Genomic DNA, 14,712 nt, shown 5'->3' on the forward strand with positions numbered 1-14,712 from the left:
AGCAGGGTGGGGGTCCTTAGAACTAAAGTAGGGTGGGGCTTCCTGGAACTAAAGTAAAGTAGGGGAAAGTTCAGCCCTTGGGCACAGGGGTCTGCAATGGCTGTACTTACGCTAAAGCTAAACCTGAGGCCTTAGTTTTTCTCGGCCTCCACAATCTTCAATTTGGAGAGAATTTAAGTCATTCACACAATCCAAATGCAATTCTGAGTTTTAAAGAATTCTATTTAATAGAGAAAAGCTGATAGTTAGTAGAGGAGAGGTGGAGAGATGTGTGATATAGGTGCAGGAGATTAAAAAATACACTTATCATAATGATCATTGAGGTAGGGGAAAGTTATATAGGATTGTTGAATCATTATACCTTATACCTTAAACTAACATAACATTGTATGCTAATTACACTTTAATTAAGAAAAAAAAAAAAGATCCCTGTATCCATAGGGCCCAAACTTAAAGGTGTGGTAAGCAGAAAATTTGTGCAGAAAGCTTTATGTATCCTAACTCTTTATAAAAACAAATTTCAATCAAAAAATATTCTAATTTAAATGGAGTCTTTGGTTATTTTCTATCTCTGACAAAGAAGTTGACAATCTACTTTGTGTCCCCATACTTCTTTTGCCTCTTCGGGACATTTTCTAGAAATGAAATCAAACCATATATGGTCTTTGTGACTGGCTTCTTGCCCTTAGTATAATGTTTACAAGGTTGATCCATGTTGTAATATGTATACATATTCATTCTTTTGTATTAACAAATACTCTTCCATTATATGGATATACCACACCTTGTTTATCTACTGATGAACAGCTGATGGTCTTGTCAGATGTTTTTGTGTTTTGGCTTTTCTGAATAAAGTTACTATGAACATTCATCTATAAGGTTTTAGGTGAATTTATATTTTCACTTTTCTTGGGTATATATCTTTACATATATTACTGGATCATGTGGTTTGTCCTTTTTTAGAAACTGCCGGTGGTTTTCAAAAGTGGCTACACCTTTATACATTCCCACTAGCAGCATGTGAAAATTCCAATTTCTCAAATCCTTGTTAACATTGGTATTGTCTGCCGTTTAGCCCTTAAGATAGTAGCCTATTTTACATTTGAATCATCCTTTTGGGTGTAAAATGTTATCTCATTGTAATTTTGATTTACATTTCTTTATTTGGTTAATGGAATTCCCTTCATTCTCAGTTTTTGGATAACATATCAATAATTACAGTAATATAAATGATTTAAATTCACCAAACAGAAGAAAGGGATTGGCAGAGCGGATAATAAAACACAACCCAAGTGTATACCGTTTAGAAGAAACTCGCTTCAATTTCAGTGATATAGGCAAGCTAAAAATAAAAGACATAAGATATAAATGCAAACATCAATAAAAAAGCAGGAGTGACTATATTAATATCTGGCCAATTAGGTTCCCAACAAAGAAAATTACTGGAGACAGAGATATACATTAAATATTTTTTTAGAAGGATCGGTCAAGAAGGTAGGTGTGTAATGATCTTAAATGTGTACATACCAAACAACTGTCTCAAAATATATGAAACAAAATTGTACCACTGAAAGGAGAAACAGAACATCAGTAACTTTAGTTGGGGACTTCAATACCTGCCTTTCAGCAAATGATAGAACTATTAGCCAGAAATCAGCAAAGATATAGACAAGTGGACCAACATAGTCAACTAGTAGACTCCAATTGTTAAATACAGAACACTCCAACTAACAACAGCAAAGTAAGCATTTTTCTAATACGAGATTTTCACTAAAATAGTCCATATTTTGGATCATAAAACATAATTTAACAAATTCAAAATAACTAAAAGTATATAGTATGTTATGTAACCATTAAGGAATCAAATCAAAGTAGGCAACAAGAAAATCTGTAATCAGACTGAATAATTTAAAAAATGTAAATATAAAATGGGCAAATGACATGAATAGGCATTTCCCTGATGAGGATATATAGATGGCATATAAGCACCTGAAAAAACATTCAACATCATTATACATTAAGGAAATAAGGAATTAAAACCACAATGAGATATTTGTATATACCTATCAGAATGACTAAAATAAAAAATAATGTAAACACCAAATGGTGGGAAGGATGTGGAGAAACTGCATCACTGCTACATTGCTTTTGAGAATATACAATGTCACAGCCACTCTAGAAAATACTTTGGCAATTTCCATAAAACCAAAGCTGTAATTATGATACAACTTAACAATTATTTACTATTACTGGCCATTTATCCCAGAGAGATGAAAACTTATATTGACACAAATACTCATACAAGAGTGTTCATAACAGCCAATCTTATTCTTAATAGCCAAAATGGAATAGTTGGAGTATCTTCTGACAGTTAAATAGTAAAAGAACTATAGTTCATGCATACTATGGAATACTGCTTAGTAGAAACCAAGAATGAACTTAATATACAAAATGATTTGGATGAATATTCAGGAAGCAACGCTGAGTGAAAGTCAATCTTGAAAAGTTATATAATATATGATTCTATTTATGTAACATTTTTAAATAACAGAATTTTAGAAATTGAGAACATAGCACTGGTTGCCCAGATATGGGAGTGAAGATGGTGCAAATTAGGTTTGGAGGGTATCGCTATAAAAGGGGAGCCTGGGGATCCTTGTGGTAAAGGAATTGTTCAGGATCTTGATTATGGTGGTGAATACAGGAATCTACATAGGTGATAAAATTGTAGAAAACTAAGCATGTGCATCTGTGCATGCACATGTGCGTACACACACACACACACACACAGAACATTTACTTGCACAAATGAGTGCAAGTAACCCTGGAGGTCTGAATATGGGTTGTGTCAATGTCAGTATACTAGTGTGATATTGTATGAGTTTTTGAAAATATTACCAATGGTGGGAACTAGGTAAATGATACACAAGATTTCTTTGTAATTTTCTTCAGATTGCACATGAATTTCAAATTAACTCAAGAAAAATACCAATTAAAAAAGTATGGTAAGGTAATGTTTCGATGTTATTTTAGGGAGTATAAAGTTAAAGTCCCAGAGATCTATCTAAAATATGAATCTAAATATACCATTCCTCATTTTAGAACTTAGTCAGACTCTAGGAAAACAATGCCTTATATTTTTATCATGATGTTAAGAAGTTCTTCTATCTGTCTGCCTCTCTAGCTCTATTGCTGTCATTCCATGTTTTGTATTTATGATGTTCTGAGCATTAATATCTCCCACACTAGGCTTTTTTGGATACATGGACTCCACTTGAAATGCCTTTTCACCATATTCTCACCTGCCAAACTCCTTTTTAACCATTTACATTGATTTTGAACTGAGGAAACTCTGTTCATCTTCAACTCTGGCTTGGCTTCCCCTTATTCCCTACGTCTTTGTCTAATACCCTTTACATACTCCTCATTGTGCTTACTTCTTCATGTAATGACTGACCTATTTCAGGAATCTATTTCAGTCCTCCTACTTAACCTCATGGGAACAGAGACAAGAAAGCTCCAGAACCAAGGAGAGTGTTGACATACAAAAATATTCAATAAATATTAAGAATATGGGACTTTTACATTTAATTTTAAAAACATCTCATCTACAATTTTAGCATTCTGAGGCCTGTAGAATCTGTGTTACAAAAGTTTTCTTCAAATAGAATTATTTCTGCATTGTTTCAGCTCTTAAAGTAACATAAATGAATTGTGAAGATTCATGTTCTACATCTCTCTCACTTATGGTTTTGTTGGGCTGTCCTGATAATTACATTCACACTAAGAGATTACAGTAACTAATAATTGCCAGGGTTGTGTTTGTCCCATGAAATTATACCCAAACATCCCTAAGGAAGAAGAGCCTTTGAAAATCAGATATTCTAAAGTTAATTTTAAAGAAACCCATCAACTCTTTGTGCTAATCTCTCACAGTATATATGGCAATTACATTCAGTGCATTAATTTATATCTATAGTTACCACAATATTGTTAAGTGTGCATAAGAAAATCTGATATAATAAAAAAATGACCTGAATTGGAATCAATATATTTTGTTCAAATCCAAAAGCAGATTAACAACTGTGTGACCTTGAGAAAATCAATACTTTTAAACCCACCATTTCATTAATATATTTATGGTGTTATCTCTACAAATTCTTTGAGGATGTAATAACTTGTGGGTATGAAAATTTGTGCTACTTGATAGAAAAATAGTAAATATGACTTTCTGTAGATTTCGTATTTGCATTTTTGTAACTTGTGGTGTTATCTGTGTACAATTTTGTATAAATTCACTGATATGTTGTAAATATGTGTGTATACCAAAACATTGCAGCTTTGTAGTACACACAGAATCAGTGATTAACACCTGTAAAGCATAAAAATATTTAGAATGTATGTGTGAGGGCCTGGTTAGCCAGAGGAACTTACTTGCAAATCCTGGATAGAGGGGCGGGCCAGGCCGGATGGAGACATCCAATCTGTAAAGCACGCATATATTTTCTATGGTAAATTGAAATTCAATTGGCCACCCGTATTGCCGACCTAGCATGACTGTGCAGTTTTCCCTATGCATTGCAATCTCATGGCCACCTGTGTATAAGCCAGGCTCAACCACCTCTGTAAAAGTCTGTGAGGCTGGGGTAGCGTCGCCGGAGCAGCATGGTCATCAGGGTCGTCGTCGTCGTGGGGGTCATCATCGTCATTGTCGTCTCTTTGTAAGAGACACCCCGACCAGTCGGTTTGATTCTCGATGCTTGGTGTGAAATAAAGCTTTGCTTGACCTTCGCTTTGTATCAGTCTCACTCCCTTGATTACGGACCCTAATAGTATGCATGATATAACTATTTTATTTTACCAAGTATTATACATTTATTTGGGAAGGTAGTATTTTATATTACAGTATGTTTAATAAGATATAATAAATGTAATTCTTTAATCTCATAAACTTTCCAGAGGGTTTTAATTTATTCTATGTTTTGTAAACACTGTGTATTTGACAGTCTCCTTTTCCAAATTAGTCACTCTGCTGATGCTCTGTTGTTAGGTGCTTATGCATTAAGGATTGTTTTGTCTTCTTGAGAATTTCCCCCTTTACCATGTAAGTACGCCTCCCTTTACAAAATGCCCCTGGTAACTTCCCTTATTTTGCATTTTGCTTTGTTTGAATTAATATAGCTACTCTCACTTTCTTTTGATTAGTGTTATCACAATATGTTTTCCTCTGTCCACTTACTTTTAATCTATATTTGTCTTTATATTTAAAGTAGGTCTCTTGTAGAGGACACATGGTTGGGTCTGTTGTTTGATCCACTTGGTCAGTCCCTCTCTTAATTGGTGCATTTAGACCTTTGGCATTAAAAGTCATTATTTACAAAGTTGGCTTAATATCAACCATTACTGTTTCTATTTGTTGTCCTTGTTCTTTATTCCTATGTTGTCTTCCACTCTTTTTCTGCGTTTTGTGGTTTTAACTGAGCATTTTATATTATTCTATTTTTTCTCCTTTCTTATATTTTTTATTGATAGCCCTACAGTTTGTAATACACATTTGCAACTAATTCAATTCCACTTTCAAGTAACACTGTACTGCTTCACAGGTTATTTAAGTACCTTATAATAACAAAAGAATCCTTATTCCTTCTTTTTTTTATATCATACTTGTCATACATTTCACTGATACATAAGATGCAAAAGGTTACCTATCAAACGTTGATCCATTGACATATCAATTGTTGTAGTAACAATGTTACTATTATTATTTCTAAAAAACTGTTATCTTCTTATTGGCTTGGTTCCAATTTATTGACACTGATGTTCTCAGCTAGGAATGCTTGACACACTTGCCTGCACCCCTTTTGTTTGTAGGGAACTGCATAGACACCTCGCCCTCTGGAGCTGATATTGTCCTTGAATCTTCTCTTTTGGCTCCTATTAAAATCAGAGAATGCACTTCAGCAAAAACATCAGGGAACTCCGAGGAACAAGAATTAGTATTCAGAGGTCATGCTGGGGGTGTGGCATGCTAAAGTGAGGGCATGAGAAGGCACACAATGAGGCAGTGGGAAGAGGGTAAGAAGAAAGGGGGTGAGGAGGACCCTAGACTTGGCCTTTAGAAGGGCCTCATGGTGGATTATCTAAAGTTTTGCTGGATCATTCTTAATTGGCCAATTTGCAGTGGGAATTTCCCTTCCTCCCTGTGGAAGGCTATGACCAGTTGAGTATACCCTTTTCCCTGTGAAAGGCTAGAACCAGCTGGGTTGGATGTTTCCCCTTCTCCCCTGGAAAGCTAGGAGGAACTGGGCTGGGCTGTCCCTTCCTCCACAGGCAAGGCTAGAATCAGCTGGTTGGATATTTCTCCTCCCCTGTGCCAATTAGACTCTGACAAATCCCCAGAGGTTAGGCTTTGGTTAAAAAGTTTCTCCTGAGGGCAGGCCTCATTTAGAACAGAATGTTCTGGAATGTATCAAAAATGGTTCTCTCTCCCTGCCGGGCCTGAATCACAAGGGAATTTTTATTCAGTAATTACTGTGAGCATCCCGTAGAACTCTGCACTGAGACAATAAAAGTGTGGGGGCTTCCTGGGGATCGGTTGCCTTGCAGTTTTTACCTCACACGCTCGTCCATGCTGAGCTTTCAGCAACTCACCGATTGCAGTTTCAGTTTCCTCCCCCGACACTGGCTCCTGTGAAGGTTTCTCCTGTGGTAAGTTGTGATAAAATTTGTAAAATTTGCCTCGTGACTTCATTTCTCTTGCTGATTTAAGAGTTGTAAGTTTCTTAAGTGCTGGACTAGAAACCCTTTTTCTTTTTCAGTAGTTGAAACACATTGTTGTTACCTGATAATATGTAACGGTAATATACTGTAATATATATTATATTATAACCGTAATAATATAATATGTAACTAGAACCTCAAATGTACAAGTGAGTGGAATTTCCCATGGATTTATTGTACAGTGTAAAACTGAGTTAACTGGTTGTGAATTTGAAAGGTATATTCAAAGGATCCCAGAAGAAATCTTTTACAGTGAAACATTTTCCCTGGATCCTTTTGACTTAAGGTTGAAATGTTGGTGAATTATCATTTTTTTGGTACTAAAATTATAGTAATGATTAATAGATGCCTAAGTTAGTTCCCAAAACTTGTAAGATACAGTAATAAAGTAAAAAAGAAAAAAAAAGTGTGTTCTTTAGGCAAAATGAGCCCCTGTTTATTTTATATGTAAACATGAGCAAGGTATTCAATTATTCTAATTTCTCTGCTTTCAAATGGAGTGACCTAAATTACAGTATTTTTTTGAAGGTTAAAATATTAATAATTTAAAAGGTGCCTAGTACTTAATGCATATTTTAGTTCCCTTTCTGTCTTATATTAATATAGCGTTTCCCCAAATTTCCTAATGATCAAAGATACTGGTTTGCTTCTTAAAACTGAAATATCTGGGCTCTACCTAAGAGTTACTAAATCCCAGTTGTCAGTAAATCTGTGCTGGGATCCAGCACACATGTATTCTTTACAAAGGTCATTGACAAAATGCGCTCGTTTCAGGTGAGAACAATCTGGCCTCTTCCATACAAAGATGTAGAATGTGTTAGCAATGGGGAAACTCCTCCAAAGTTGGATATAGTGAAAGATACGGGATTCAGTTGGTTTTTCTATATATTGGTTATATAAGAGTGTTTCTGCAGTTTAAGTTTCTTTGATGGGGTTTTGCTTACAGAAGACTCACATGAAAGTTTAGGCCATCTGATTATTTTCTGGAATAACATGGGAAATGATTGTACTGCAGTGTCTACTGTGTAGTATATATAAACATTGCTTATCTACATCTTTCTTATTCCATATGAATCAATGATTGATAGTTACATAAGTACTAGATCATATATTTTGAAACAAAGAAAATGGTTTGTTTTAAAGTGTTCACCCAGCTCTATTCTGATACTTTACTTGAAGGAATTTGTATCTCACACATAGACACAAACACACTAGTACTTTCTAAAACTCCAGCTCTAATGCTTGCAAAGTATATGACTACAGAACAATTATTTAACCTCTTATAGTATAAAATTTAATATTTCAGATATGGAGATCATAATAGTTATATTAAAAAATTATTTAGAGGTGTGCCTGGGTAGCTCAGTAGGTTAAGCTTCAGACTCTTGATTTCTGCTCAGGTCATGATCTCAGGGTTGTGAGAGTGAGGCCAAACTGTCTCCTTCTCCCTCTTCCCCTACAGCCTGTGCTCGCTCTCTCTCTCTAAAATAATAATATTAAGTAAAAAATAAATTTAGAAGTATTTGAGCACTAGATCAGCTTATGTTCTTCTGTACCTGGAATATTATAGATGAAATTTCTGGTCCTAAACTAGCCCAAATGCTTGAGAATAGATTTTGCCTAGAATTCTGTTGTTCAGTGAAGGGTAACTTCAAATTCACAGCTTTTTGAACTGTTCTGTTAAACATAGGGGATATCTTTTTCAGAATGTTTAAGTACCTCTTCTAATCAGAGTTGAAAGTCATTTTGATTTCTGTTATATTTACATACAAGTCTTTGAACAGCTCTCTCCACAAATTTGTTCATTTTGTATTTGCAAGATAACTCGGAACAAGAGTTAAAAATAACAAAAAAGAATTATAAACATATAAAAGTAAAAAAGGTAAAATGGGCAAATCTGAAAATTCTACTGTTTTTGAAAAGAAAAATATCACTATGTACTTAGTTCATTGAAAGTTAGTTAATTTAGAGGTAGTAAGCACATTCAAAGGCAGGAAGAAATGTCCTAAGCTTTGAAATAGCAGAGACTATTTTATATATTTACAAAAAGGAAAATTGAACCAGTATTCTTATTATAAACTTATAAATACTTGTAGAAGTCCAGATAATACATAAATGGGAAGGCTGTTAATATAAAGAATATAGAAAACACATAAAATCTATGTACAGCCAATTCCTAATAATTCTTAAAGACCATGAAGAGCTAAATATATATTTAATTTTATTATATATGCATGATATGTGTGTGGATTTCTATAGCTATATACACATTTATATATCTCTCTATATATGTGTGTATATATTTCCAGACCTTTTTCTTGAGCATGATATGATATAAAATGCAATATTAAGATAAAAATCCAAATTGGTGTGTGATTATACTGCTTTAACCCGCTCATCATGTATCATAGCCAAAACTCTTAAAATGTATAGAATAACAAAGTCCTCTCTAATAGCTACATATCATTTCATTTATTAGATGCATAATGCTTTAATTTTCTTTTTTTTTAATAGTTTATTTATTTATTTGACAGAGATCACAAGTAAGCAGAAAGGCAGGCAGAGAGAGAGAGAGAGAGAGAGAGAGAGAAGCAGGCTCTCTGCTCAGCAGGGGACTCAATCCTGCTGAGGATGGAGATCATGACCTGAGTCGAAGGCAGAGGCCTTAACCCACGGAGCCACCCAGGTGCCCCCATGCTTTAATTTTCTTAACCACATGTCTATTTTTGTGTATTGAGGTTGATCTCAGGCTTTCTACATTAGGAACAGAGAAGTGATGATGATGTTTCTTTATCTTGCACCCATCTTATCCTTTCCTTAAGATAAAGATATTCCCCGGGCACCTGGGTGGCTCAGTGGGTTAATCCTCTGCCTTCGGCTCAGGTCATGATCTCAGGGTCCTGGGATCGAGGCCCACACCGGGCTCTCTGCTCAGCAGGGGGCCTGCTTCCTCCTCTCTGCCTATGTCTCTGCCTACTTGTGATCTCTGTCTGTCAAATAAAGAAATTCTAAAAAAAAAAAAAAAAGACATCCCCAATGGTCAGGAAATTAGTTACTTGCATTTGTTTAAATAGGCATTGCAGATAATTTTGATAAATTGGGTAACAGAGGGTAGACACAATTCAGAATATTATATATGATGAAGTATATATGGAATTGTGTTTGAGGGTGCAGTTGTATTTTAAAGAAAAATGTGGGAAAGATGATCACCCAAATGTGCATTATCTCCTCTGGGTGACAAGGTTTCTTTCTTGCAGAAGGCATTTCTTAAATTTATTTATTTATTTATTTCGAATTAAATTAATTAATTACATAAAATATTTGTATGTATAAAATCACACTCAAAAGCACTTATAATTTGCAGGATTAGAGAAACAAAGGAAAACAGAAACATAAATCAGTGAAATAAATGTATGGGAAATGAAAAAAAAGAAACAAAACCTAGCTTCATTCTAAAAACTATACACTAAAAGATGCTCAGAATTTTCAATACAATCGTTTTGTATATCTTTAATAGTTTAATATGAATTTATTTTAAAATACTTACCACCAGCCTTTTTCTCCTTTATTAATTTACACTTGTGCTTAAATGGTATGAGTAAATTTCTCATACTTGGGTGTTACTAGTCCACTTAAACTCTGCAATTTTGTGAAATGAAGTTTTTATTTTTCCCCTCAAAATAGCCCAAATACAGCACTGGGGTAAAAGAACAAACTATGATAGTAGGCATAGTGTACAAATATTCTGTCTCAAATGCTCAAGGTAGACTTACACAAATGTGACCATATAGGTGAATCATGGCAGTATGGAGCACACAGAAACACTAATACGTGAAACATCCTGCACTTTTTATAATGTTAAAAGCAGTAACACATGCATACTAATGGAATGCATTTTAACATACGTATGAGCTAGCTGAGTACAGGATTCCTGAACAGCTGTCTTTTCGTAGAGACAAGGCCAGGGTGTGTGATGGGATGGTGGCACTGGGTACCCAATGGTCAGATGGTAGATAGGAGATATTTTCAGATGTAGCTTTGATTTTGTACTACGAATTTTCATTGTCAAATTTATTAAATAACTAAGAGTGTGCCATTAAAGGACTGGTTATAAATACGTGACAAGAACCTATGATTGTGAGAAAATAGGAGATCCAAAAGGGAATAGTCATGTTTTATGATTTTAATTTGTGTTTCAATGATTATTATTGAGTTTCACATATTTTCAAATATTATGTGACCCACTTTCATTTTCTTTTGTCTTTTGCCTCTTTATTGTTCTTTATGAGTGTCTATTCTTTTTTGGTCTTAATAATTCAGCTTAGGGGCACATGGATGGCTCAGTCATTAAGCATCTGCCTTCGGCTCAGGTCAAGATCCTGGGATCTTGAAATCGAGTCCCACATCAGGCTCCCTGCTCAGCAGGAAGCCTGCTTCTCCCTCTCCCACTCCCCCTGCTTGTGTTCCTTCTCTCGCTGTGTCTCTGTCAAATAAATAAATTAAAAAGTTAAAAAAAATCAGCTTTTTAAATGGAGGGTCCTTTCCTAATGTTATTCAAGTACATTCTTGAAAAAAAATTTTTTTGCTCCTTTTGCAAAATAAGTGAGATGGATGCTTCATTGTGATTTGAAAATCATTGGCATGGATATGGCTGCTTCTCTAGTAAGAACACATAACTATGCTATATCTTTAGACATGAAACATGTTTTTTTTTTTTTTAAGATTTTATTTATTCATTTGAGAGAGAGACAGAGCACAAGCAGGGAGACAGGCAGAGAGAGAGGGAGGGGGAGAAGCAAACTCCCCGCTGAGCAGGGAGCCCGATGCAGGACTCGATCCCAGGACCCTGGGACCATGACCCGAGCTGAAGGCAGATGCTTAACCCACTGAGCCACCCAGGCGCCCCAGACATGAAACAGTTTTAAAGGTACTTCAAGTTAAATATTCTTGTTAAATTAAAAAGTAGTTAGATGCTTGCTTCAATCCATCTCTGACTCTGACTTTTGTATATAGGTTAGACATTTGTGTCTTAAAAAAAAAACCCCAAAACAAAAATAAAACAACTATCCCTGCATCTCAAAAGTTTTGGAAAATGCTAGAATATTTTATCTCTGTCTAGCCATAAGATATCAGTGGAATTTAAACTCGATTAACTGCATTAATAAATACTAAAAAGGGATGTTGCATTTGAACTACCTAAAACTATTTGTATCACAGTGGTTTTAATTTGTAACACAAGCAGTCATATATGTTTCCATAGATAGAAATCTATAGAGAAAATAAGATAGGACATTTACTGAAATTAGAATATTTATCAAAAACAAATTGCATTTTCTTATGTATTCACTGAACTTAAATGTTAATGAAATTCTCTTTCAAATTATATCCACAAGGCGAATGTTAGATAAGACCATGTTATCAAGGATTAAAAAATGATTGAATTGCTGGTTTTACACTTAATAATCTGGAACAGAGATGTAGGTCAATGGGGAAAAAAGGGTATTTTAAGATGTTACTGTTGCTTGGATAAAGTGATAGTTCATTCAAAGAAATAATCAAACCTGTGCACTCTTGGGGGGGAAAAAGTGATTTCTTTTCATCCCAAATGTCAACTGAACTATAAAGGGTGACATTTTGAATAAAGGAAAGTAAGGATAAAAATGCTTACAAAATGCTTATCAAATAGCACACTATGCTTGCTTAGACTAGGCTCTTAGAATTCCGATTTATTATATTTTCAAATGTTCCAGTTTAGTTTCATTCAAAATGCCTAAACATTCTTTAATAGAATTATACTTTTTCGCATAAGCATGCTCGTTATAAAAGCCTTGGTAAAATGGAAGCGTGGAAACTTCTACCACCAGCCACCATCTGTTCTGATGCAAAAACCACTTTGCAAATTTCTGACAGTAGTAACGGCAAATTCTGGTCTAGATGAATTTGTTTCCCTGAGAGCAAGAAAAGTTCATACAGTGATACTGGATATTTTTACATGTGGATATTTTGCAATATGCTCTTTATTTTTTTAATTCACATAAATGAAGATAAAGGAAATGGGCTAACATTTAACTCATCAAAGAAATGGTGTACATGAAAATAGAGAATTCTCAAAGCAGAAAGTGGACTTTATTCCTTGTGTAACTCCTGGGATACATACCAAATTCATTCATCGCCAGATAGAAAGCCTATTGCTTTTATTACAATTAAAATAAATTTTGCCTGAAGTCATTTATTATAATTTATTTTTTATCAATATTAAAAATGTATCCATTCTCTTAAAATATATGCATCAAAACCTAGTTATTAATGTCTCAATCCAAAGTAACCGAAATAGAATACTGTTCTAGGGATGATAAATCACAATAATTCATAGATAAAGACCTGTGGGATGACAGAAGAAAATAGAGCTGCGAAGATATTATTCAGATATTATTCACAGATATTATACTCAAAGTGTGTCTACTGACGATCACTTTTGGCTTCCCAAGTGTCCTTCTGATCTATATTGGATTCTTTCACACAGATGGAATCTTTGATCCACTCAGCTGTCTGATACTGTAATCACCCGTTTTATTGGCAATATCCTTGTTATCTCATTGTGAATATATATATAACTTAGTTGATTAGAATCTCCTACAATTTGTTAGCAGATTTTATCTACATTTTATTCAGAATCTTGCCAAGAAAATGAAAATGGCTGTAAGGATTTAAAGAGAAGGAATGTACTATAGGAATCTAGTATAGGTAGTGGAGATAGGAGCACTGACTGCACAGATAGTAAGATTGTTGAGAAGCCAAACAGTGGACGGTGCACCACCCCAGGAGGTAGTAAGCTGATGCAGGAACAAAGGGAGGCAGTATTTCCCAAAGTTCAGGTCTAGAGTCCGTGGAAGCTAACACCCTGTCTGGCTAGAGAAAAAGCCATAATCGAGATGTCCTTGGAAGCAGAGAGGGGTCCAACACTGTGTATTTTCTCCTTCATTATATCCTCCAGGATCTTGCCAGTGTTTCCAATTGCCGGGAAAGCTTGAAGCCAGCTGATCTGGGAACCTAGGAAACTGAATGGCTCAGCCGCGTGCTGGGTCTCAGGCGTCTGCACCTTCCTTATACCTTCGAAACTGGCTTGAGTTTGATATTTTATGAAATACTTCCATTATATTCTAGATTTTTTATAAACACAATATGATGTCTTGGTATGTCAAATAACATCAAATAATTCTCCTGAATGGTTCAGTTCACATTGTTTGGGTATATCTCGTCAAGACTTAATTTTCTACCAGGACTATAAAGTGCTGTTTAACAGCTGAAGACCTTGAAACCCCAGGGATGTTTGAAATAATTCTCTTTTGGAATTTGCAAGTACATTCATTTACCACAGCCATTGTAAGCATCATTAGATCCATGGGTTTCCTAAAAACTGAGTGTCTTTAAATTTTATATAATAGCTTAGAATTACTTTGAAGTACGAGCCTCTCCTTTTCTGGGTCCCTTTCATGACATGGAAGGGACTGGATATGGACTGGAGCCAAATGTATAAATCCCAAGAGATCCAGCAATCAATGCAAAAATCTAAACTTCATTTTAAAGAAAGGGTTCACAGATGGGATAGGCACTTGAAATTTCACAGGATTTATCTGATACTACTTATTCACCAAGTCTAACCACTTTCTGTGTCATTTGTACTATTGGGATTCAACTTAAGGGTGAAGATCGAGGAACAATCTGGTTACTGACCAGTTCTTTACTAAAATTCCTTACTGTGTACTTGGATCATATCAACTTTCTTTTATCTAGTGAAGAGCAAGTTGTCGTAAGTCCTGAAGGAGAACAAAGAAGTCAAAAAAATACTCTAACACTATAGCAATAGTTATGAAGCTAGTTTCTTAAAACACTGGACTAGAAGATAGTTGGTCTTAGGGAAGAAAGTGTGCC

The 14,712-nt window shown here is 34.9% G+C and overlaps 1 long non-coding RNA gene across 2 annotated transcripts in view; it reads left to right on the forward strand.

Annotated features, from left to right (window-relative positions):
- The first annotated feature begins 6,426 nt into the window (after positions 1-6,426).
- LOC116586090 overlaps positions 6,427-14,712 on the forward strand; it is a 258,554-nt gene continuing 250,268 nt past the window's right edge. For both annotated transcript variants that reach the window (XR_004283886.1, XR_004283884.1), the window contains exon 1: positions 6,427-6,708. This is a non-coding gene — a long non-coding RNA (uncharacterized LOC116586090). The remainder of the gene's footprint in view (positions 6,709-14,712) is intronic.

Source organism: Mustela erminea, chromosome 3, assembly GCF_009829155.1.
Source record: "Mustela erminea isolate mMusErm1 chromosome 3, mMusErm1.Pri, whole genome shotgun sequence".
Taxonomy (NCBI): domain Eukaryota; kingdom Metazoa; phylum Chordata; class Mammalia; order Carnivora; family Mustelidae; genus Mustela; species Mustela erminea.